General features: G+C 38.1%; 1 protein-coding gene across 23 annotated transcripts in view; it reads left to right on the plus strand.

Annotated features, from left to right (window-relative positions):
* The window catches only part of LOC113061565 (CUGBP Elav-like family member 2), a 138,752-nt gene that overhangs the window by 62,201 nt on the left and 51,454 nt on the right, over positions 1–25,097 (plus strand). The window lies entirely within an intron of this gene.

The raw sequence follows: 25,097 nt of genomic DNA on the forward strand, positions 1-25,097 counted from the left end.
TATCTTCATAACTCGGGGAAGTCTGTAACCTTTGACTCATGACCTGTTTGAATGGTTCCTCACATCTGCCGTTAACCTAGAGCATGAGACAGAAACGGAAGCGATGGAAGAACGGAAAGACGGAGGGAGGGTAGAGATGCCTCCAGTGCTTACAGGGAGCAGTTTCATTCCAGAAATTGCCGGAAGATAAAGGGATGATTAACGAGTGTGAGGAGCCGTGGCACACACACGCACAATCAGCCAACCCTGAAGTCATCATGTAATCAAAATTGACAATATTTACTTTCTTAATATGCGTTCCTGGTCTTTTTGTGCGTGACTCATCGGTGCATGTTATTAATAAGTTTGTCTTCATAATCTTTCATCAAAATGCAATCACTTCCTTCTTAAAACGGCTGACATCCCAGTCAAAAAGCCTCATCGAAAGTGGGTCCCATTGGTGTTTTAGGCAGAGAGTCCTATAGATGTCCCAAAAGTGAATGAATAAGACTAGCTTTTTAAACTCAAGGCTGATGTTTTCAGCTCTATAAGGTTGTGATGTGTATTTGTGTGTTCATCAGGTACTGCATCACTCATGTCTGGCCAATATGTGTGAAAGTGATGGATAAGGAGACAATTGATGGGGCCAGAGGATGTTGTGGCCACTGAAACCGAGAACCTTTGCCTCCTTCCTCAAAACTGTATTGCAGAATCTGTTGGGATATACAATTGCTAATGCTAACAACAAAACAGAAAGTGCATTTGGCATCCCTTTTAAAAGCAGATTGTATTTAGTTGTTTATTTTTCTGTTCAGTGCATGACTATGTATGATTTGCATCCTTTTTAGACCCAATCAGAACAGATCAGCAGCGAAGCACTTATTTAGAGGACTGCAACTTTTTTTTTTTTTTGTCTGTATTTGCAGACTACTTTGTCGCTATTCCTCATTTCTCTCATTTACTCGGTCTCTTCATCTTATGCACACTCCACTCTCTGATTGCATTGAGAAACAAGTGTGTTTCACTTTCTGTCTATGGTCACGCGTGCACTCGTGACGATGGCTTTCAGCTGCTGAAAAGCTGACTGCAGTCAAGGCAGGAGTGTTTGTCTAGAGTTCTTTATACCTGACGAACAACATTCTCCCCTGTGGCCTTGGAACCATAGAAATCTCTTGCTTCCCCCCTCTCTCTCGCTCTCTCTCTCTCACACACACACACACACAATGGTTATCAGAGGTGTATATTGGCCTTTGATAAAAAACAAAAAATCAAATCCAGTTGCTTTGAAGAGACCCAAAACCGGAGACAAGTTTTTTTGTCAATTCAACTTCAGTCGTTCCAGAGAGTCAGTTTCAATCCCGGCTATTTGATCATATAGGCCTATTCTGCATTTTTATTCTGCTATAAACAGATAGTTCGGACTCTGATTTAATTATCTGCTTTGAGTTGTTGTAAATTAGTTGATATTCACACCCATTTCTCATCAGTGTATCTCCTGCAATCAGGAATTTAGCTTATCATTGAAATTGATTGGTGTGTAGACGGTGCTATTATTGCTCATAACCAGTTTTACTGATTTGAACAAACCAATAACCTTAAGCAGTTTGGTAGATAAATCGTCCTGCAATATTTCTGACATGACATGCTTGCTTATATAGGGTGTATGTTATCCATTAAGTAAAGTGGAAAAATTATTTATTTTATAATTAATTGGACAGACGAATACATAGGAAATGCTTCCGAGCACTGTTAGCTTTATAGCCGATCATGCAGAACACATTACTCATTTAAAGCTGACTTGGTGGCTCGAATGATCAGAAATCTGGACTTGCTTGTGTGCGCTGATGTGTTTTGCATTGGATCGTTCTTTTGTTTTCCCTTTTGATTATTCTCTTTCCCAAACATCCCCCCCCACTTCTCTCTGTAAGTGATGTGAGATCCCTGTCCAATATTTATTCTCTCCATCTGCGTGGCTACATTTGCCAAAGCCAAGGCTTACCTCAATGAGTCTCCGTGGACCTTTTCCCTCTGTCATTCCTTGCCTTTCCCCTGCCTTCCTTTTCCTTGCTCACTCCGCCACTTCATGTTTTTCCCTTTAACTTTTTTCTGTCCTCAATCTCCCATAATCTTTATATCCTCTCTGCTTCCTTTCATACCAAACCTCATCATGTCTTCCCTCTCTCTCCCTCTCTTTCTTTCTATCTATCTCTCTCTCTCTCTCTCAAATGTTTTACTTGTTTGATTGGGCTCTTCAGAAGGAGAGCTCATTATTTGCAGCCAGAGGGAGCGGAATGCAGGATTATGGGAAACATTTGAGGACTTATTTCTGCTGCCTGTTTAAAAGGCAACCATCACTGCGCTAAAAGTCACACAAATACACTTAAACGCCACAGACAGGGACTCAACAACCTGGCAGCCCTCAGCAAAAGCTCTTTCAGCTCGCCTCTTGCTTTCTAACATGCTAATCCACACCTCACACCTGTGTGTAAATGTGCGTGGGTTTGTCGGTGTCCAATCCCTTTATGTGGGTTTGTCCTATTTCTCAACAAAAGTATGTTAATAGCGACAGACGGTTCGCTGACTGTCTGATGTATACTGAACACGAAACAAGTACGTACTCAAAATGGCAAGCTTCAGTCTGATGGGCTCAGAGACTTTGTCGGCCATATTTGAGTGTCGTTGAGCATCTGTCTGCCCATTTTTTGTGGTTATCTATTTGTATATGCTTAGTTCTACGTCTTCTGGTGACTACTGCCACCTACTGGTATGGAGAGTAGTTTCTCCCCTCCAGTGAAACGGGATTCTGGGGCTTTGGGGGTTGCTTTAACCCACAAACTTAAAATAACCAATGGCAACAGTAAGTAAGTAGCCCAGTTCCACTAGAAAACCACAGAATTGGCAACATTAACCAACACACCAGCCTGGAAGTTTCTAACAATCCTAAAAACCTTGGTTAGCTGGTTCAGGTTTGTTTAATTAGGGTTAGAGCTAAACTCTGTAGGACCGTGGCCTTCCAGGAGCAGAACTGGACAGTCAGTCTGCCCCTTCATGTTTAAGTGGGCATTTTTTGGCTAGAATATGCCCGCTACACTTTGCAGCTCAATCTCGACAGGCAAAATTGTGGCTGTGTGAGACTTCCATGCTAATTAAGCTCAATATTCATGAAACATTTTTCATGTCCCATCACTGGGAGCCCCAGTACGCCTTTGCACTTCACCTAAATCACATCAGGTCATCAACCGTGGCTGCCGCAAAGCCCCCTAACCCCTCAGCCAGCTTCCCAGATGGGCAAACAGCTCCGCGGGGCTCTGTGCCAGGAGATGCCATGGGCACAGCGGTAGATCTCAAAGCTGGTAGAGGAGACAGACCTCACCTCCTCTGGACAGTTACGGTACTGACGCCTCTCCAATGCTCAACCGAGTGTAGCAGCGTATGACACCGATCCCACCTTGCGCACGCTTCCAGTGGGCCTCTCTCTGTCTCTCTTTCCCCCTTAAAGAAACTAGGCCACTGCGTATGATAAGACTTTTGGGAGAGTGCTGTCACGGCCAACCTTGACTCTGACCGGAAAATGCATTCTGATGCGAAGGAGGAAAAATACAAGATCCACACAAGTCTGCATGTCTGCTTTTCTTCTCTTGTACTCTCGTTCTCTCATCAAACAGTTGTGTTATATAAGAATGCAGGAGTGTTTGCTGTGGGGACTGTGATGATAGAGTAACGAGAGAAAGATAAATGTGTGTGTTATACTGGGTTATAGAATTTGGGGTGTGTGTGTGTGGAGGCTCAGTTAAAGTTTGCGCCTGTAAAGTAGGCCTGACTTTTTTATTGCAAAGCTTGATCTACTGCGAGCTTGCAGACCTCTCTATGCTGTTAAGGGCAAAATAGAGCGATTCTGTCTGTGCCTACCCTCAGGGTGTGTCTGAGTGAGAGTGTGCTCGCTATATACCGCTGCCCTCTGAAAACAGACACACTCAATATCTTCTGAATGGAGTTCTGCCATACTACTCCAGTACATGAAGTACGCATGCAATATATAGGTAACCTGCTGCATTTGCTGAAATGTCCAGTATATGACAGCACTCTGTTGTATTCTGCAATGCCGTGTGCTTTTGAATGAAAGCAGAAAGTAAATTTTGAATGTGCCAATTCAACTGACAGTGGAGTCCTATATACTAATGAACTTATATTATTGTTAGCTAGGGGTGAGCTAGGGATTATTTGATTCGATTTACAGAAGTGTAAATCTAAATAAATAGTTTAATGAAACTTCTAAAGTATTTAATCAAAAAGAAATTGTAGGAAAAATACAATAAACATTGTAGCAAATTCAGTATGCATTTAACAGAAATACAGGAGGAAAATAACAGCTTTTTCAGAATCAGCATAATTACCATGGCCAAACTGGTAATTTAGTTTGTACCTCATTTGTTTCTTTTTTGTCATTTGTCTTTCCAATTTTCTTTTCTCTTCAGGATAGAGACATGAACACACACACGTAAGCCCAACTGGATAATAGCAGTGCATTCACATTTAAATGGAGGATCCCTTATTGTTCTGCTACGCTCGTCACTGATTGGCTGAGGTCAGCATGTGTTGCTGCTTAACCAATCAGCTTGCAGCATTCATTCTCCCTGTGATCCACGGCCATGCACAGAGACACAAATTCATGTGTATGAAAGAGATCGTATGCACCGGAAAAGCTGAGCCAGTCTCACTTGGACGCGAACGAGTGAGATTACATGGCTAACATCTGCTGGTGGTTAGGGCTGAAGTTGATTATGTAATTCGCCCAGGGAATGCATATCGTGGGTTCGTTTTCCAGCGAAGTGGAAAAAAGCCACTCCGAACGTTAAGATCCCTCAAGGCATATCATATCACCCAGCAACTGCCATTGTTTTATTTTCATAACCCGTTTCATAGAAAGAGTTCTCTGATAGCTTTGTGCTGAGGAATATACAAAAGAACTCTGTGGAGGCTGAGATAAAAGTGGAAAATAGGTGAATGTTTAAGTAAATGAGGATGTCACAGCGGTTATTAGAACATCTTTAGATGTAGCATTACGCTTTTATTAAATTCTGTTGTTAAGTAATTCTAATCAAGGGACCAGAGATGAACCCATGAAGACATGTTGTCTTTGCTTCACTGACACGTCAACTGACTGACTTGTTGAATATAACTTTTCAGAGTCCCAAATCTGGACGTATGGCACATACTCATATTGGATCTGGTGTTCTGTATAGTGATAGATGTCACCAGCTATAAATTGATATGATGCACATATTGATGCATCATAGTATTATATTTGGAAATGTGATTGTTGCTGCTCAAAACATTTTAAAATAATGGTATGGCTTAATTTTAATTAATAAACAAAAGTAATGAAAGCCTCTCAGCAAGAAAGAATGAAAAAAATGCATTTTATCCACAATGAATTGCATAAGGTGTGCAATATGTTTAGTATTGCTTGTGCACTGTGTGTTTGTACAAGAAGTATAGAAGAGTCAGTAACTTGAACAATGCGGAAAATCTTTGGAAATTTTTTTTTATTATTTCAATTGTTCATTATTTTTAATAAACTATAGGAAATTATATATATAGAATATGAATAGTTTAATTATCAAAAGTAATAACATTTATTTATATAATGTATTTTGTATTAATTTTAATTTAATATTACATTTTAAGCCTTTTAAATAAAAATAGAAATAAAAATGATATAATAAATAAGGAATATTCATTAAAAGTATAATTTTAATGATACAAATTACATTAAAAATTCAATAAAATAAACAAAATTAAAATAAATGAATATACATTTTTAAATGATCAAAACTATGCAATATTGTGAGAAATATAATTGTTATATGGGACAAAGATGAAAAAGGGGGTTTCAAGCAGCAAAACAATAAAATATTTAATACAGCTTTACATTTTTTTCATACATTAAAAATGTGTCCTGTTTATGTTTTTTTTCTAAGCAAAAAATAATAGCTATTATACAAATTCACCATAATTTCCGGAAAAAAAATCATTCAGTGTAACAATAGTTCGTATACCAAAAGAAATCTTGTCAGGCATAAAAAACAAATAATAAAAAATAGACAAATTAAAATACTATTTATTGATCACAGTGCAGTCCTTAAAATTCATTGTAATTGTACTTTTTTTAAGCACTAGGTTTTACCCAATTATCAGCAAGAAGTTTTTAATAATTTAAAACAAATTTAGTATGATCACATTTTCTTTTATGTATGTAAGTTATGTATCTGATGAGGGAACATTATTTCAACCATATTTTGACATTATTTTCAAATTATTAGAAACATTAAAACAGACACTTTACTTGCATTTAATATGCTTTCTGTGTATATAAAATTTATTTGATATGTACACCAAAATGGGACATCTCATCTTTGATCCATATATAGAAGGAAATTATGCTATATGTACAAACACACATTTGACATATAGACAATTACAGTGACAACAATGACTATATTTGACATATAGAAAATGAATAAAAATGTAGCAGAACACAACTGTCAACTTGCGGCCTCATACAACCAATCATCGGACCAGAGAGGTCAATGAGGGCCATGCAGGAACGGTGATGTGTCATTGTGCTGTCGCTTTACTGACCCGTCAACTAAACGACACATAGAACTGAACCACAGAGCAGGACAAGTGACACATACACACATCAGAGGCAGTTTCCTGTATTTATCTGGAGCACTAGATCAGTGAATAATGCATTAGAGGTGGTTATTGTGCTGGTAGGGACAGTTAGAGAATGTATACGGCTGTGGACTGATACGACTGAAGCTATGATAATGCTTCACAGCGCAAAGGTGGCTGAAGTTAGTGGGTATTTTGATTAAGAGTGCCGTGCTTGTAGCTTTAGTTACTCTAGTAGATGTGGTTGCCTCTCCATGGGGAATCATGACACATTGCTGTCTGGCTGTTTATGTTGTCCGATGTCTGCATCTCATACACATACACAAATTTTCACACTGTTACTCTAGGAAATCGTATCGCTGTTTCATAGCTCAGGGGACTTAAGTTATATCAGTTATGTTACATTTAAGTATCAACTTTGTCTGATGTTTCTCCTAAATTGCCTCAGGAGAAATAAGAATAGCACAAATTAGACCGTTGTTGACATGCTGTAGGAGTATAGAGCTTTAAAACGAATGTAAATATGCATGATACGTTGAGTTTATTTGGAGATCTTAGACTTTGATTGCAGATTTTGGTTTCTTGGCACATCTATCTAAGCAGTTTGAAATGTTTGGCATAAAAAACAGAGTCATAGCAGTTGTATCCTACATGGTTGAACTCTTCAGCAGTGAAAGTGTTTGTGTGTGTGTGTTGACTCATTTTCACTTCATTAGTGGTATAGTTAATCACTGCACTTCATTGTTGTTCAACCATTAAGGCTCGACTGGGTCAGCCCAGGGGACACACAAAGAGAAAGAGGGTTGAATGTGACCTAAAAACCCTCCTTTCCTTATAAAGACAAAACAGATTGGCTCACTTCTGCCGTAATTTAAGTGCCATTCAGACCCAGAATGCACTGCTTCTAGCTTGAGCACTGTCAACAAGCTTGCAATTACTCGCACTGATTTAACTATAACTATAAAGGAAAAATATTGCTGGAATTACTTATTTTTCTAGTTATCGCTGTCTGTACAGTTTTTCTGTTATTACTCAGCAACTTAAGAAATAAATACAGCAATGGATATTAAATACTGATGTATGTGCTAAGAAATGGATTCAGGAGTCAAACAACTGACATGGCATAGCTATGGTAAGAAAAACAGCTGCCTTAGACAATGCAAAAGTATACAGTTTAGCCAGGCGATAAAGATGGACAATTTCACCAAGAGGCACCTTTGAACACTCATCTCAGGGGTGACATACCATAGACTGCTATTATTTTTATATAAAGGCAAGGAAATCTGTGTGAGCTCTGCTGTATAGATTTAATTCCGGCACCTTTTCTGACTGATTCACTAGCAGCCACAAGGACAAATGCACTACAGAAGAAAGAGAGGCACAGAGTGAATAGAAAGAACTGGAAGAGTCAAGGATAAAAATGGGGTGAAGGATGCTATTGAGAGAGAGAGAGAAAGCCAGCCTGTGTAATGTGCGAGTTTTCCTTTAGAGAGAGTAAATGGCACTGTTCAGTGTGCGGTTACACAGAGGCCCGTTCATTTAACTCACCACCTCTCCTGACTGATTATACCACTCCTGCAGCCTTTTCCCTCCCTTTATCTTTTTCTTCCGCTCTCTCCGTGTCTTCCTGTTTGTCTCTGTCCGGACGCTAGCTGAAAAACCTAGCTAGCTGTCTACCTAGACCACATTTTGTGGTGTTATAAGAATGCAATGTAAGCAAAGTATGTCCCAACATCATGCTAGCTTAGAAGATAAATACCACATCCTTTACATATAAGCTTATCCCAGAATCGGGTTGCAAAAAGGTGGAAAATATCCTGTCAATTTTTTCAGAAAAATTTCTGGAAGATTTTTAAAAAATCCGGTAAAGTTTATGAAATTTACTGGACATTTTCACCCCTTTGCAACCACATACCAGAATGCATTGCAAAATGTGCTTCTCATGCGTGCTTGTTTACATCAGAGCACACAAGCGTTTTTCAAGCAGGCAGCATCTGAATAATTTGTAATATGTAATTATTCACAGTATTTAGAAGTGCCCACGATAATAATATTGTGCATATTAATTACCGTGATATATCGCATTACCGAATACCGGCACATGTCTACTTTGTATGTCTTAATTTTGAGGTTGGCTGGGTGTGTGTTAGTGCACATATTTCTAATGACTCCTCATTGCTGCGTTTGCCATTTTAAAATCTTGCTGAATCACGTCTGACCTCTTTAATGAGTGTGTGTGTGTAGCCCTCTTATGATGTAACATTCACCGGTTCACTTTCTCGGTTTTGTATGGCTGTTGCTGTGCGAGTGTGTGTGTGTATGTGTTGTCATCGCTCAGTCCCCCAGTGAGTTGATAGCTCATGTCTTGCTGTTATAATTGCCTGCTCTTCTCTGATGCTTGATCATTTGTGTGGCTTGATTAATGTTGAAGCCATGTTTAAAAAATGTCAAATTTACACTTCAAAACTTCTCATCAGCTCTCATTCAAATATCCATGCACCCCCAGACACACTCCTTTAAAAATTGGCTTGTCGTGTTGCCTGGAATTTATTTGTCAGATGTGATATTGTCCAGATTTGGGTGCCGCAAGAGTTGCAGGAAAATCTTTAACCCTGTTTTTCATCAGATCATCATCTTGCCAGGTTTCGACAGTGGTGATGTCATGCTTTGCTATTATTGGCAGCGATGCAGTTGTGGTTAGTCATAATGTTTTAAGGGAGATAACTGTTCCACAGCTGTAAGTGTTAGTGTGTGCTTTTTTTAAATACGGAAATTGTCCGAAATGTAACGATTTTGGTTTCCGATTCCACATAAACGGTTGCATTAAAGATTATTGTAGTACTTTTTAGGGCTGCATGATTAATCGCATGCGATTGTCATGCGTGTCTCATCAGTAAAGCTTGTTCTGTGATTAGTACTAAATATCCATCACCTGCTTTCAAATGGAGCAGCACTAACTACACCGAGCCGTAGTTCGCTGACAAGCCGCGTCATAATCGCAGATGAATCGCATGCGGTTTTGAATACGATATTGCGTAGCTTGTCAGCGAACTACGACTTTGTATATTAAGTGCCGCTCCATTTGAAAGCAGGCGATGGACATTTACTGCTAATCACAGAACCAGCTTTACTGACGAGACATGCATGACAATCATTATTTCTTTTGTAGACTTGGTAATTTTAATTTTAATTTCATCATTAGTTGCAAGGTTTTTATTTTTTTTTGTTTCCCATGCTGATTTACATTCATGCAGGAAATACTGTAAGACTTGTTTAAGTGTCAGAATATTTTTAACAATTCAAACATTAAAGAAACATTTGCTTCCAGTATTTAATGTAGAACATTTTTTAAATTCTGATTCCCGTCCTTATTTTTCCGAAACTAAAAACAGAACCTTTTTAGACAGCCTCGTGTTTGTCTGTGTGTGTTAAAAAAAATAATAATACTGTCAGCACTCAGCAGGATTTTTAACCTTTCCATGACCTGTCAGTCATCTGCACAGGAAAACTGCCCTCTCCCTTCTTGTTGAATTAAACAGGAATATCAAGGAACATTAGACAGTGTTTTTAATGGAAGTACTTCTGTCTGGTACAGAGGAAAATTACAAACCTTTCTATTGACTGTACCTTAAAGTGTAACCTTTCCTTCTGGGCATAAGTCATGCTTAAGTCAAGCCCCCTGTTGAGTGGCAGTTTTAGGACACTGACCTTTTGCACGAATACACACTCGCATAAGCTCCCATACATGTATGCAACCCAGCAGGTTTTTGACCTTTCCACATATTCACACACAAATAGACAGTAAAAGGGGTGGACAGCCCCCCAGCCCTCTGTCAAATTGTGTGTGCGTATCTTTGTGCACTTGTGAGTCAGGATTTAGTCACATAAACATCTCTCAGTAGTAAGTGCAAGTTTTCACACAAGCTACATCCTACTTTGCAAATCTAGTGTTTGTATCCTGTAGTAATATTCTAAAGGGATAGTTCTTTCAATAATTAAAGTTATCATTATTTGGTCATTGCAAACCTCTATGCATTTATTTTTCCTGCCAAGAATGTCCTTGCTTTTCTTTTCCATACAATGAAAGTGAATGGAGTCCAAAACAACATTGAACTCCATTGACAAAACAAAATTTTTCAAAGAAATATTCGGTTTTGTGTTCACTAAACTATGCCACACAGGGTTGGAATGACGAGAAGGGACAAAAATGATTCCTTTAAAGATATCAAAGTTATTCTTGAATGCAGAATTGTGGAAACTGTAAAGCAGCTCTGAAATACACTAGTATCTGCTTCTCTTGGTTTATTAAGCGTAAAACTTGGAGTATCATGCTGTTGACATGGCAAGATGCTAACATCAAAGTCCATTGGAATCAATTGTGTGCTGCATCTCTCTTACAGTTGTAGTAAGTAGTGCTGTTTTGTTGAGCCTTTTAGTCCATGATGAGGTTCCCCTGAGGTTTTTCAAGCCTACAGCTGTTGCTATAGCCTAACCCGTTCTGTTTTTACACATGTGCATGCATGCAGAGAACCCAGATACTTGAGAAGGCTGGTAATTGAGTAGCGACACTTAGCATTAGGGGTGAGCGATATGGCAAAAATATCATATCACAATTTTTTTTTTTAGAAGTATCAAGGCTCACAATTTTAACCCAATTCTTTGTCATGTTGGTTTTTACCATTTTACAGGTTTTCTGAGCAATACAGCTAATTTCCGTATTATAAAGACAAAGCCTTTCAAGGTAACAAAATCTAAAAAATATATTTAGGCCAAAGTGGGCAAAGATAAAAATCTTTGACATTATTTTATATTCTTTTATTAAAAATAAGAACAAAGATACACATTATAAATGCACATATTATACAAATAAAATACAGCTAATTTCCGTATTATAAAGACAAAGCCTTTCAAGGTAACAAAATCTAAAAAATATATTTAGGCCAAAGTGGGCAAAGATAAAAATCTTTGACATTATTTTATATTCTTTTATTAAAAATAAGAACAAAGATACACATTATTAATGCACATATTATACAAATAAAACAAAATTGCTTTATTTAAGGTACAATAGGTGTATTTGGCTGGAGCATTCAACAAATGAAAGAAAGCAATATGAAATAAAACATGCTTTGGGTGCATGCTTTTATGCGTACATAAGAACAGCTTGCAAATGAAACGTTTAACCAGCAAGGCTTTAAAGCAAATGCAAATAATGTACTTTTGTGATTGCAATAAGTGCAGCGTCTCGTGAGAGTAACTCTACCGCTGAGTTAGCACTGATGTCAATGTATGTCGCGTTGTAGTCTGCAGTATATTTAGGCACCATAACTTTAGCTGATTGAATGTTTGCTGTAGCACGATACTACAGTATTTCTTCAAAAGCAGATCGTGGAGACATTTTTATCGTCCATATCACACACATGCATCTGTCATCATGATGCCAACACCCCCCCATCCTCCCCCCTCCCCCCAGTTACCCACAGAGACCGTGCAAACAACACTCGAGAAATGCGAGCACACATGTGGAGCAAACGTTTTTAACCTTGAAGATCTGTAATGTTCTTCCACATCTGGCTAATCACTTCGTCAGTCTCTGTCGCACTCAATTTTTCTTCTTCGGCTCCGGCCTCCTTTACTGAGGCACATTCTGAGACACTCTGGAAATGTAGCATTGACGGCAGTTATGTCAGTGTCCAGCACATTGGCTAACTTCGGTTGTTTTAAATGTGCTTTACAAATAAAATTGTATTGTATTATATTGAAGTTCAATTTAGGAGGTCAATTTAATGTGGCAGAAATCAATCAAATTTTATTTTATTATATATTAAACAAAAATGAAAGAAGTAATATTAATTGTATTGTTTTTATTGTAAATTAATTTTCATTAATATTCTGAAGTTAAATTTTAATTGAAATAAAATAAAAACTTTAACTTTATTTTCAGCTAATTTCATTTTTACTTCAATTTTAGTTAACTTGTTAACTTGAATATTCAGTTTTATTTGTAAAATATTACATTACTCAAGTTGTGTACTTGTTATAAATGACATTTTATGTTGCCTTTGAGGATGAATACAAACCAAAATATTGGGTTTTGCAAAAAGTAGAAAAGTAAAAATGAAGATACAAGTTTCCCACTGGAGAGCGAGTGGCATGTTTACATATAGCCCATGGCGAGATTCCTAGTTAACTACTCTTAACAAAGTGCTCTCCAGTCAATCCCATTGATCCATGTACGCACCGCTCCACCGCAGTCGCTCCATCTTTTCCCACGCTCATCTGCTCTCTAACACACGTCTGTCTAAAAAGATCTGTCTTTTACGCCTCTTTTAGGCCCATCTGTCCTGGGTTCGTCCACGTCTGCTTTTGCCCTCTGCTTTTTGTTTGTCTTTCTGTCCAGACGTGCAGGTGTGTGTGATGATGAATAATTGCCTGCAGCCCTTTTGAATTGAGACCTCATTAATCGAGACCCGCGTCTGCTTCGTCATCAACGGACACGACTGCCGAACACCGTTTTGAGCCAGCTGCTAGTATTGTATCTACAACATGTACATTTGTAATTCAATACTATCCATGAAAACAGTTTGATCCCAATCAGTACCGCTGTACAGGTGTCTGACCTTGAGCCCAGGGCCAAGATGCCAATTTATAGACCTCTAATTAGCACACGGTGCGCTTGATTACGAGCACATTGAACAGCTACAAACACATTCCCTGAAATATTTGCATGCTTCACTTTGATGTCGTATTCGCTACAAGCTAGAATAGCCGTGAGATTTGTGGGCACTCTGTGGAGAAATGATTCAGTCTAATAGAGATCTCTCTGTGGATCCCACACTTACACACACGCAGAATAAGGTTTATGAAACATTTAGCAGGAGTGAGCCAACAGGAACGGAGGTGCTGTGATCTGTCTGCTGGGTTAATCCATGAATGCTTCTTCTCATCTTTCTTTTCTCCTTTTTTTGTTTCTTCTTTTTATTCCCTGCCTCCTCCCAGGCCCACTGCAGTCCATGGAATCTATCTATCTATCTAAATTTATACTTTTTGGTAATGTGATAACCCTAGCTCACACACTTGGTCTGACACTCAAGTGTCTGACACTCCAGATCTGTGTGTGTGTTGGTGCCTTCAGCTGTATCTGAGATCTGTGATAAGTGTGTGTGTGGTACAGGTGTGAGATGGTTGTGTTTGTGTCTCTTTATCCATGGCCCAGCGCGTTTGAAAGGAAGAGAGGAGAAAGGCCGCGCACTCGTCTAAACGCCACATTGATCTTTCGCTCTGAGAATTCAGACAACCACATTAGAATTCGACATCAGAGACGGCACTGAACACAGACTGCAGATTACAGCCACTGACTGAGCGCGTGCACGTGTTAGTGTGTGAGTGTGTGTGATATGGACCTGGACGGTCTAAATATAGAAATGTATTCCATTATAATCCCATTATGTCGTTAACAGAGTGAACAACAGACAGTATCAGCAGACTAAACATATCATAGACTATATCTTACACACATAAGCATCTGTGCCAGTGTTTATTGTGCCACCTTAGAGCATGGCTGCTATTATAAATATAAATATAGATATATAAATTAATAACTTAATAAAAATACCCTGCAACTGTACTGTACTTTTAGCATTCTAAACTAGTAAACTCAAAGTCTGCTGAATTGTAGTAAGTCAAATGCACTTTAAGAATTGCTGAAGTTCAACTAAAGATGTACTTAATGATATTTTATTGTGCTAAAGTGGAACTACTGCAAGTACACTTGAAATAGCTTGCATTTAAAGACCAATATTATTCAAAGATCATACAATCATCATGTTTAGTTCAGTTTCAGTTCAGTTCTTATGACATCACTAGTGGAGAGATAAGATGATGAGAGAGTGTGTGTGTGTGTGTGTTTGCTTGGTTCCCCTCTGACATATTGTCAGCATATGGTGCTTTTCGGCTACATCCTATGAAGCCAAATGTTCAGAGCATTTTCATTCTCTTCGGGTCATAGCATTGTGTGTGTGTGTGTGTGTATGTGATGCTGCGGTCCTCGCCGGAGTAATTTGGCCAGCTCATGCACACTAGAGCTCAATCACGTCAAAGCTCGCTTACCGCTGTTTATTTTATTGACTCGCATGTTTTCTTTTCTTTTCACCCTGCGTGTGCGTTTATCCCTTTTCTTTTTCCTCCTCTGCCAGTCCCGCTCTGTTTCTCGCAGACGAGCGTGAAAGCACGGAGGTGGTTCGTGCGAAGGAGAACTTGAGAGTTCGACACCTAGTCTAGTCTCCGCCATCTGTTCAGATGTTAATTGCGACGCATGACGATGTTTTTTCCGTCCCATAAACGATAATGAAAACGAACACCTCCCCTAATGTGCCCTAATGAAACACTCTCACACACCTCCCTTATAAACGGCATTATGGGAGGACGTGTGTTTGTTTGTGAAGCTAGCCGCTTTTGAAAGTTCGATGCAGATGCTAACTGGGAGTTAGCACCCTTTTTATCGCCATTTTGTTTTTTGACAAGTCGAGATGCGAAACATGCGACGCTCCTCGGCACTGATGACAAACGAAGGGAATTAAAAGCAGAGGGAGGAAGAACAAAAGGGCCGTGAAAGACTAGCTCGCGGCGTTGGCTAATCCTGCCGTGACTCACTGGCCTGATACAGCTAGGCACCCGGGGAAATACGTGCTACTGCACAGCATGGGCACAAGCTTTGTTCATTTCATTTATTGACGTTTTGAATTAAACCAACATGCTTGAGTCCATTCCCATTCGGTTTTTAAATGATCGCTCTAGCTGTGTGTTGTATTTGGCGAGCCGTGATGGAGTTAGGCCCGGTCTAATTAAGGCATCTGGAGGGATCTGAATGTCCTAAGAGTCAGAGCACCTGCCGAGAGGAAGACATGACCAAACGGAGGGAGGGTGGCGCACTCTTCCTTTGAGGAAAGACAGCTCATCTGTTCTGGGGTTTTTTCAAACGATTGAAGGCATGTATCCGTGGTTTAGTTCGCAAGCGGGAGAAATTTAACTCCACGCATCACTGGAGCAAATCAAATGTTTTCTTTTGTGCTCGGCAATCAGTAGGGTTTTCTGCAAAGAATCCTCACTCAGTTTAGAAAAAGAGCTGTTTAGAGGGGAGTAAACGGGGAACTGTGGGGTAAACCATGTGGGTCAGAGACATGACGCACATTTTGTTTGTTTGAGTGTGTTAATTTATTCAAAAACAGATTAAAAGTACAATTTGTACATAGAATTACTTGAATGCACGTTTTGAATGAAAATTCAGGTGTCATAATAAAAACCAAAGATTCATAGCAGCTGGACAACGGTACCTGGACAGTTTCATAAACTTTCATTCAAAGAATATATTTAAATAAAATGTAGCTTCATATAGTTTTTGCATCTTTTATTATTAATTTTTGGATGGATAGATAGATAGATAGATAGATAGATAGATAGATAGATAGATAGATAGATAGATAGATAGATAGATAGATAGATAGATAGATAGATGATAGCAACTTTTGCCTTTTTATGACAAGGCAATGTCAGTTGCAATATGTCATGATACAACTCCCCAAAAATGATTATATCATATGTAATTTAATAATTAACAATATTTGTGTAAAAATTATTCTTTTCACTTTGGAAAATATGTATTAACTTTTTTTATTGAAAATAATTAAGAGTATGTATCAAATTTATTGAAGGTGGGATCAAAATGTTATTACTTTTTACTTGATAATTATGCCACATTGCATTTTAACTACCATTTAATTTTTTTTCTTTTTTTTTTTGAATTTCCAAAATGAATGCAAAGATCTTGACATGTTTTAAACTAGATTTTTTAAAAGATTTTTCCATTCTTTTATCTTAATGACACTGATTTGCCACTGACCCACATACCAAAGAAAACAATACTATTCTTTGTAACAAATTTTAATTAAAATGCCATTTATTTCAACAACAAAAAAAAAAGAAAAAAAGAAAGTGTCTGTAAAGGTGAAGTGTGTAATATTTGCGACACCGGGGTCGCCAAATTGAAGTGTATAAATAATAACTGTTTTTAAAAAAAGGTTTCCTGAACCGAAATTAACCCACTCCATTAGTCAATTTGAATCATGCTCACAGGCTTCCAGCTGTGAAAATGCATCCCACATTTGAACTTCCAATAGTTTCAGATGTTTTATAAAGGATTTATGGACTGTAATGGAAATGAAAGGGTGATAGAGAAGAATTGAGAGTAAGAGAGTTGAGCATATGGGGTGTTGTCAGATGAAGGACCTGCTGTCCAGATGCTCTCTCTCTCTCTCACACACACACACATACACACAGGTGAGCCGCGGGCCAGGATGTGTTGACCTGAAGAAGTTTGATGGTGGTCCAACTCCTGGTCATTATGATTGCTCCTGATGTTTGATATACTCCACCTTCTGCACCTGCTGTCTGCCTGCCAGCGACACACACACACACACACACACACACAGCTCGACATGCATGCTGATACCCGAGTCAAACCCCTCTAGTACTGGATGACAGCCCATAACGCAGCATCCTCTTCCTGTGTGTGGCTTTTGGAGCTGTACGGACGGCCCATCTCAGCCATTCGCAGCACTATCAGTCGCCCGTCGCCAGCTCCACCTGGTTTCCATAGCAACAGGAAGGAAATCAAATTTCTTTTTTAAAAACGGGGCTGTGTTGGCAGGATTTTGGCAATCCTGTCAGGCTGTTGCCTCAGATTTCCACTCAAGCCGCTTTCAGCAGCAAAAGTGCGTGGAGCTGCGAGTTTAAGTGCGCAGTGTGTAGTGTCATTTGAGGAGCACTCTTCCTCTTAAGCACTTCAGTCCATAAACATCCGTGAGGAAACACGGCTGCTTTGTTTCAGCACTCCTAAGAGGATGGGAGTCCTGTGCACATGCATACTTCATTACTGAGTTTGTGTGATGGAACGGCTGGAAAACAAGCACAGCATCAGAATGAACAAGATATGGACTAATTGGGCTAATGCTTCATTTGAATGACCAGTACTCACTATTAACTAGCTGCTTATTAGCATGCATATTATTAACATATTGGCTGTTTATTAGTACTTCTAAAGCACATATTCTGCATGAGCATATTCTATTCCTAAAGTTATTAACTACCTTACTAACTATTAATAAGCAGCTTATTAATAGTGTATTTTAATAGTTAATACATGTTCCATGTTCTGAAGTGTTACTGGTTTGACTGATAATTTTTCTTTGTCAGAACTTTTCCATAATTGTCTGTTCTTAATAATCAGGTTTATCGTTGAAGTTGAAGTCTTTAAAATGAGCATTCGACACCTTATACATTCAAAATAAATAACAGTTTTCATAGTATAACGATTTTACTTTTGATTATTCAATACAATATTTAGTTTTGTGATGGTGGACATATTTTATCATTAAATTTATCACAAGCATAAACGTTAAGTTGCACGAATAAGCATTTTTTCTTCTTACTATGGCCTCGCGATACACTTTTCTGATTGAAATAAATTACAAAACACTTTAGTATACGGACCAATTCTCATTATTAACTAGTTGTTTGTTATCATGCTTGTCATTAACAAGCATTATATTTGCAACATATATGCTATTTATTAGTACTTCTAAAGCACATATTCTGTATGATTCTACATCCCTAATGCTACCTAAACTTAACAACTATCTTACTTATTAATAAGCAGCAAATTAGTTTATTGAGGCAAAAGTCACATTTAATGGTTTGTTAATAGCAAGAAGGTACCTTACAATAAAGTGTGGCTATAATGACAATAATATAGGACTTGGCTAGATGTTATGCATCACAAATTTGATTGGCTCATGATTGTTAGGCTATGATATTATATTATTTTTTTCACTGCCCTGAGCTGCATCAAGAGAAAATTTAAGAGAGTTTTAGAGGAGGAGAAATAGCCCAAAAACTTTTGTTCTTCAAAATATTAGGCAATGACAAAATGTGCAAAACAAGACGAGGGACATTTATCAAAAAAGCAAATAAGGTCGATTTCTTGTCATTTTTAAGATTTAACAGCAATGTTCAGTGCCCAGTGTTATTATTATTATTTTTTTTACTTAATCTTGTCCATTAAGAAATAATGCATATGTGTGTGTGTGTGTTTGTATCTGTAAGTGCTCTGGTGGGCTTGTTGTTTTAAATTGAAGTAATGTCGTTTTATGGCGTGAGTTAAAGATGTGTCTCGATAAAACAAGGCTGTTATTATTGTTTTTATGGCTTGTGTGTGTGTGCGCGCATCTACTCGTTAGCGGCGAAAGACGGCATCTCTCCAGCTCGGTGCTTCATTAGCAAGTGTGACATTTATCACATCGGTGCCTCGCGTTTCAAGAGTTACCATGGAAACTTCTATAGCACCCACCTCCCCTTCACACTTAACAAGTGGAGTGATTAACAGAACAGTTTTGTACATCTCACACATGCTCTCGCGCACACTCGCCGATGCCTGTCATTCTTCGCAGTTAAGCTGGCATGTTTTTTTTCATCTGCGTGTGTTTTTGACTGGTTGGAAATATCTCCGCTCAGACCTTGAAAAATTATTCTCTTTTTTTTTTTTGTAGATTTGCTTTGTTGTCAACTGACTTGTGATGTATGTGATGTTTACAAAAAAAAAAAAAAAAAAAAAAAAGATTTTGTCCTAGGTGATTTTCTTCTAAATATAGTACGAGTTTGACATGTCCCTCATAGTTTACGAGCGTGATGACAGGAAATATCTTCCTGGAGTCGCACTGTGTGTCTGACCTTGACGTATGAGATTTGTGTGCCTGTGTGTAGTTAAGTCTACCTATCATTGTCAGGACATATGCAAGGACAAATGCTCATCATTGGCTGTTTCAGAGCCTATGAGCTGCCTACAGCCTTTCTGGAATTCATAAGCGAGTTTGAAGATTGACGGGTTTGAAAGCAGTCTGAACATACTAATACTGCTTAATAATGAAAATAAAATTACGTAAAATACCTATGTTGCCCAAAATATGTAAGGCTTATACATTCATACATGCCTTTGACGTGAAAGTTTAAATGTTTGTACAGCGTGTGATTGCTAACAAACATGTACGATTTTAACATTCACATAACAAAATGTCTAACGTCTGTACTTTCTGAATGTTCGTACGCTCCTTTGTTGCCCCAAAATCATACAGTTTAAATGTTCAAACGCCTACGATAGCTAGAAAATATTATTATTATTAAAGTGCCTAAAAAGCATATACGGTTTGAACATTTGTACATGCCTGCGTCGCCAAAAATGCAAATGGTTTAAACGTTCTTATGCGTATACGATGGCAAAAAAAGGTTGTTTTGAATGTTCGAACAGACGGCATGTTCAAAATATGTAGTCTGAGCATTCAGATGTACCTGTAAACCCCAAAAAGGAGTCAATATGAATATTTGTACGTGTTCAAACATAGGTAAGATTTAAACTTGCGTATTTGCTTATGATGATCAAAAAATGTATGATTTGATCATTTGTATGTCCTTCCTGTGGCAGCTCACTAGGTTCTGGGACAAAGGCATTATATCCTAAAACCAAATTGCAAAATGAACAGCCTCAGTCATAAATACATGCTTTTACTACAAATCTGACAGTGAATGGGACATTCAACATACAGGGTCAGTGAACGGATGGTTTGCCCATCATAAACGTGACTGACAAGCCCTGAATTATGACACGATGAAAGAAAAACAGAGATATAAAGCAGTAGATGAGCCATGGAGAAACAGAGATAAATCTTCCCTATTAAGTGTGAATGGATTGAGTATTTTTCAGCGCTCGGAGCAGAACGCCTTGTTTTTATGACCAATGAGATTAATTAGGATCATAAAGCTTAACTGATGAGTGGAATTAAAGCATCACCTGTCGCCAGCAAGAGAGAGATACGACAGCACAGCTGTCAGGCAGGCAGTGTTAACTTCGAGTGATGATTGGAAAAATAAATAAAAATCACTTTTTCCTACTCTTTCTCACTCTCTCCTGCTTACGTACACACACTTGTCAGCTGTGCTCTTTATTTAAACCGAGGAAATTACAGGTTTGCGACTTCTCCCCCAGCTGCATGTCAACTGATGTGTATGGAATGGCTAGAAGAGGGATTTTGTATCCAAATTAGTCTCATTTTCACAGTATACTTGCTTTTTTTCCCTCTTTTTTTCACTCCTCGAGTCCTTGTGTGTGTGTGTGTGTGTGTGTGTGTGTGTGTGTGTTTTGCATACTGTATAACTGTATTATATTTCTGTTACTGTAGATGTGTAGGTCCATATACTTTAACCAACTTGACATGTAGTATTTTAATCACTGAAAAACACAAATATATACATATACTCAAGGTATTATATACATCATTTTGTGTAAAATATACACAATTATCATATAATACAATTTGTAAAAATTTTATTGTGGAAAAAGTGTGTATATGTATGCATGCATGTATATCACACATCATAAAAGATTAAAATATAAAATAAAATAAAAAATGTTACAACAGATTTTATATACATATATACACACTACATATTAGATATACTGTACACACACACACACATACAATAAAAATATAAAATGCCAAATATTTACAAATAATTTTATATATAAATATACACACTAAATATATTATAAAAATGTGTATATAACAGTATATGCATAAAGGTTATATTAGTTATTCTAATTATAGCAATACCCCTTAACCACAAATATAAAATATCTATTCATAATTATGTATCAAATATATATTTAACTCTACCAGATTTTAAAACATCGTAAGTGCTCTGAGTTTGTGTAATCTCTTATGGACGCTGCTCAGGCATGAAATAACCTCAGTCCAGCCATTACTGTATCTCCAATCATCATTTGTTATATTGCAGTTATGTTTATATTACCATCCAGCCTATCTTTAGAAGCACAAATGATTGTCTTGCTGGCTTGCTGTGTTATTGCACTTGTTTGTAAGTACACGAGCGAGTGAGTAAGTGTGTGTGTGTGTGTGTGTGAGCCTGTGGACTATCAGAGTTCCTTACATCAGCAACCGCCCCCCATCCCCCCCACTCCATACACACACCTTAAGAGCAGCCCAGGCTGATGGAAGGTCTAGTTAAGCCATTAAGGCAGACAATTGACTCAAATTGAGAGGGAAGTGGATAGAAAGAAAGAAAGAGAGAGAGAGAGAGAGAGAGAGAATGCTATGGCAGGAGTGGATCCACTTGACAACTTAATCTGAGCCTCAGGACTTACATTCAGACAGACAAACACACAAACACACACACACGCACGCAAAGACTTTTATTTTCAAGTTGTGTCTGGCTCTTTCTCTTTCTACCTTGTCAGCACAGAAGAAAAGTGAAAGATAGATGGTCCAAATAAAGGACAATGTATTTAAACTGTCAATGGCTCCACTTCTTAGGCCTTTGCAGAGTTTTTAAAAGAATTTAACAATTGTGATTCCATATAATGAGCCTGGTTCCTTAAGGATTCCTTTTAGCACTAGATAATCCTATTGTATTATACCATTTAGTCTACTTTTATATATATATTATAAACAAGTCCCTTCGTTGTGGATGTTAATTTACTATTACTGTTGATCAATTCATCGCATCCCCGCTTGCTAAAAGCATTTAATTCTTGAAAAATGGATACATCCGAGAATGAAACCAAATGAATTCGATTCCAGTATTTTTTCTTTTTTAAAAAGGAAACCGTTCCAGAACCTTTTCTTGATTTCCAACCCCAGCCCAGTGTGTGCGAGTGTCTTCCAGCACACTGTTACAGGCTTCCTGTGACTTGTGCCTTTGTATTCCTGCAGTCGGGCCTTGTCGAGTGAAACAATTAGTAATTGTGACACACACAAGCGCACGCACACACGCACAACACCCTGACACTCGCAGCCCCATCCCTCTCTCTGTATCAGAGTCAGTTTCTGGCTCTCGGCCTCTATGTCTGTGTCATGCTCGCTTTTTTCGCCATTATTGCTTTTTGATCGGCGGCGAGGGGCACCCTTATCACTGTGGTAACTGGCAGGGGAATTTATTGGGGTGGGGGTAGCTGAGCGGCGGTTGGCGTGGCGTCCTGAGAGGGTGGCTTTCCCGCGGCGCAGGCAGAAATGTCCTTTAAATCGCTCAAAGACTTGGGCGCGGAGAGAATAGGGTCCTTCTGCAAGAGATGGATGAATCGAGTCCAGAGGTCTGTGTCTCTTCTCTTTACCTCCGACCTTTTCTTTTTATTGGTTGCTGCTCTTTAACTCTAGGCCTTGTTCTTTCGAATAGAATGACAAATCACTTTATCGGCTTAAAGAGAAATGAGGCTTTGTGAATGGCTGAGTGAGTTAGTTCTTTATGGCTTTTTTCCATATCTAATCTGTGAATGTGTAGTGCATTGTGTTTATGTATATGTGCGTGTGCGTGTGTGTGTGTGTGTGCGCGTGCATGTGTGTGTGTGTAAACCATCCATATGGAACAATTCCAGAATAATCTATATACAGGCCTCATGATAGATTCAGTCTATTTGTGTGCTGACTAATTGTTATGGTCTCCATATTCTACACTTTTGTAAGCTATACAAATATTGTTTATATTGAGCAAATTAAAAGTATAATGTATAATATTATAGGTTTTTTAAATATTTAATTGACATTTATTTAGGAATTTAATTTATTTTTTTAAATGTCTTTTGTCAGTTTGAAAAGAGATTCATTCATATTCATTCATAGATATTTTCTTTCTTTCTGTCTTTCTTTCTTTTGATTGTAATAATTAAAGTACACTGATTAGATATACATATATACACACACAGTTCAAAAATCATGTTTTTTTTTTGTCCTGAATTCCAATTAATAAAAATTAAGCTGCAGTTGGGTTGTTTTTATTAAATAATAATAATAAAAACAACAATAAAACACAACAAAAACATGACAAAAAAGTAAAAAAATATACATATATATTTATATATTTTGTATAGAGAATAGTGCTTAATTCATTTCAAAATGTCCTTTGAGTGATGCATGTTTTAATCTTGAAACAGGCGGCGAAGACTTACTCAGAGAATGCTTAGTGTGATAATTAGTCTCATGAGGAATGGTTATGCTTCTTCGCTGATGGTAGAAGCATTTATTTTTTTATTTTTTTCACATCTGTCGAAGGGCAGCATGCAGGTTGGCCTTCAATCAACAAAACCAAACTAAAGTGAAATTGACACTCAAAGATTTTTGAGTTTGTTCAGGCTTGTTCACATGATTTGTTGTTTGTAAGCTGGTATAAAAAGGAAATGTGAGTGTGAGGGTTGATAACGCTCTCTCTCTCACTCTCTCTGGGTGCTTTCATCTGGAACAGAAACAAGCGCCTGAAATTCCTCATGATCTTGTTGAACCAGCAACATGGGCGTCTAGGGGTCACACGGATCCATCTCGCACCCCGACTCAGCTCAGCTGTTTTTATTTTGTCACAATTGGTTTCATTCGTGTCTGAAATTCTGCGTTCAATACATGTTGAAGCAAGCATTGATGAAATTGTGTTTGCAGTAAACCACTAACAATGGAAGTCTATGGGGCAAATGTACTGGGTGGTTTTAAAGCAGAAATGTTAAAGCACTTGATAAATAAATTTATTTTAATTAATGTATTTCATGTCCATAGATAAAGTTGTTCTAAAGAATAACAAATAAACCTTCTGGTTGTTAAACACTTCTATAACAGAGCGAATTACGCTTTACATTGTCATGGCATTACTTGACAGAAGTAATTTCATCACAATAATCTCATGGTAACACAAATAATACTTTACAGTATGTAAAGCATGGGACACACCAAGGCGGCGATCGGCCATTTGCCATCATTGGGCCGACGGCAAACGATGGTCAGGCTAGTTTGTTTGGTCTGTTCCACTCGTCGGCTCTCGTCGGGCTTACATCGCCGACAGTTTGTCCAATTTAGCATGTTGAATCGGCGTCGGGGACATTGTGTCCATTGATGAGTGAGAGCTCTGATTGGATGTTCAGTGTAGCGAACAAGTCAGTGTCCGAGAATTAAAGCGAAAGTGATGAAAACAAGCATGCGAACGAAGGCGTTACAGTCAAAAGCCTGTTTAAATGTTACGTGATCTTTCCCAATCATTGTAATACCCGAATGTTTTTCATAACAACATAAGCTGCTTAAAATTAATGAAGTTATTAAAATTACTGATATTCAAAATGGTAAACAAGCGCTGTTTTGGTTACATTTCGTATATCTGCGTTTATCTCGTATAACTTTGTTACAGTTTCTCCTTTTGAATGATGAATATATACTATTAATAGCTGCTAACATGAACAGCTTGTTCCTCTCGGCATGCGCAGAACACACGTGTTAGTTTGTCATCGACTGTAGTCTGTGTGGTGTGTTCCAGTGCAGGAAATAACACCGTCAGCTTTTGTCACC

This window comes from Carassius auratus, chromosome 4, assembly GCF_003368295.1.
Source record: "Carassius auratus strain Wakin chromosome 4, ASM336829v1, whole genome shotgun sequence".
Taxonomy (NCBI): Eukaryota; Metazoa; Chordata; class Actinopteri; order Cypriniformes; family Cyprinidae; genus Carassius; species Carassius auratus.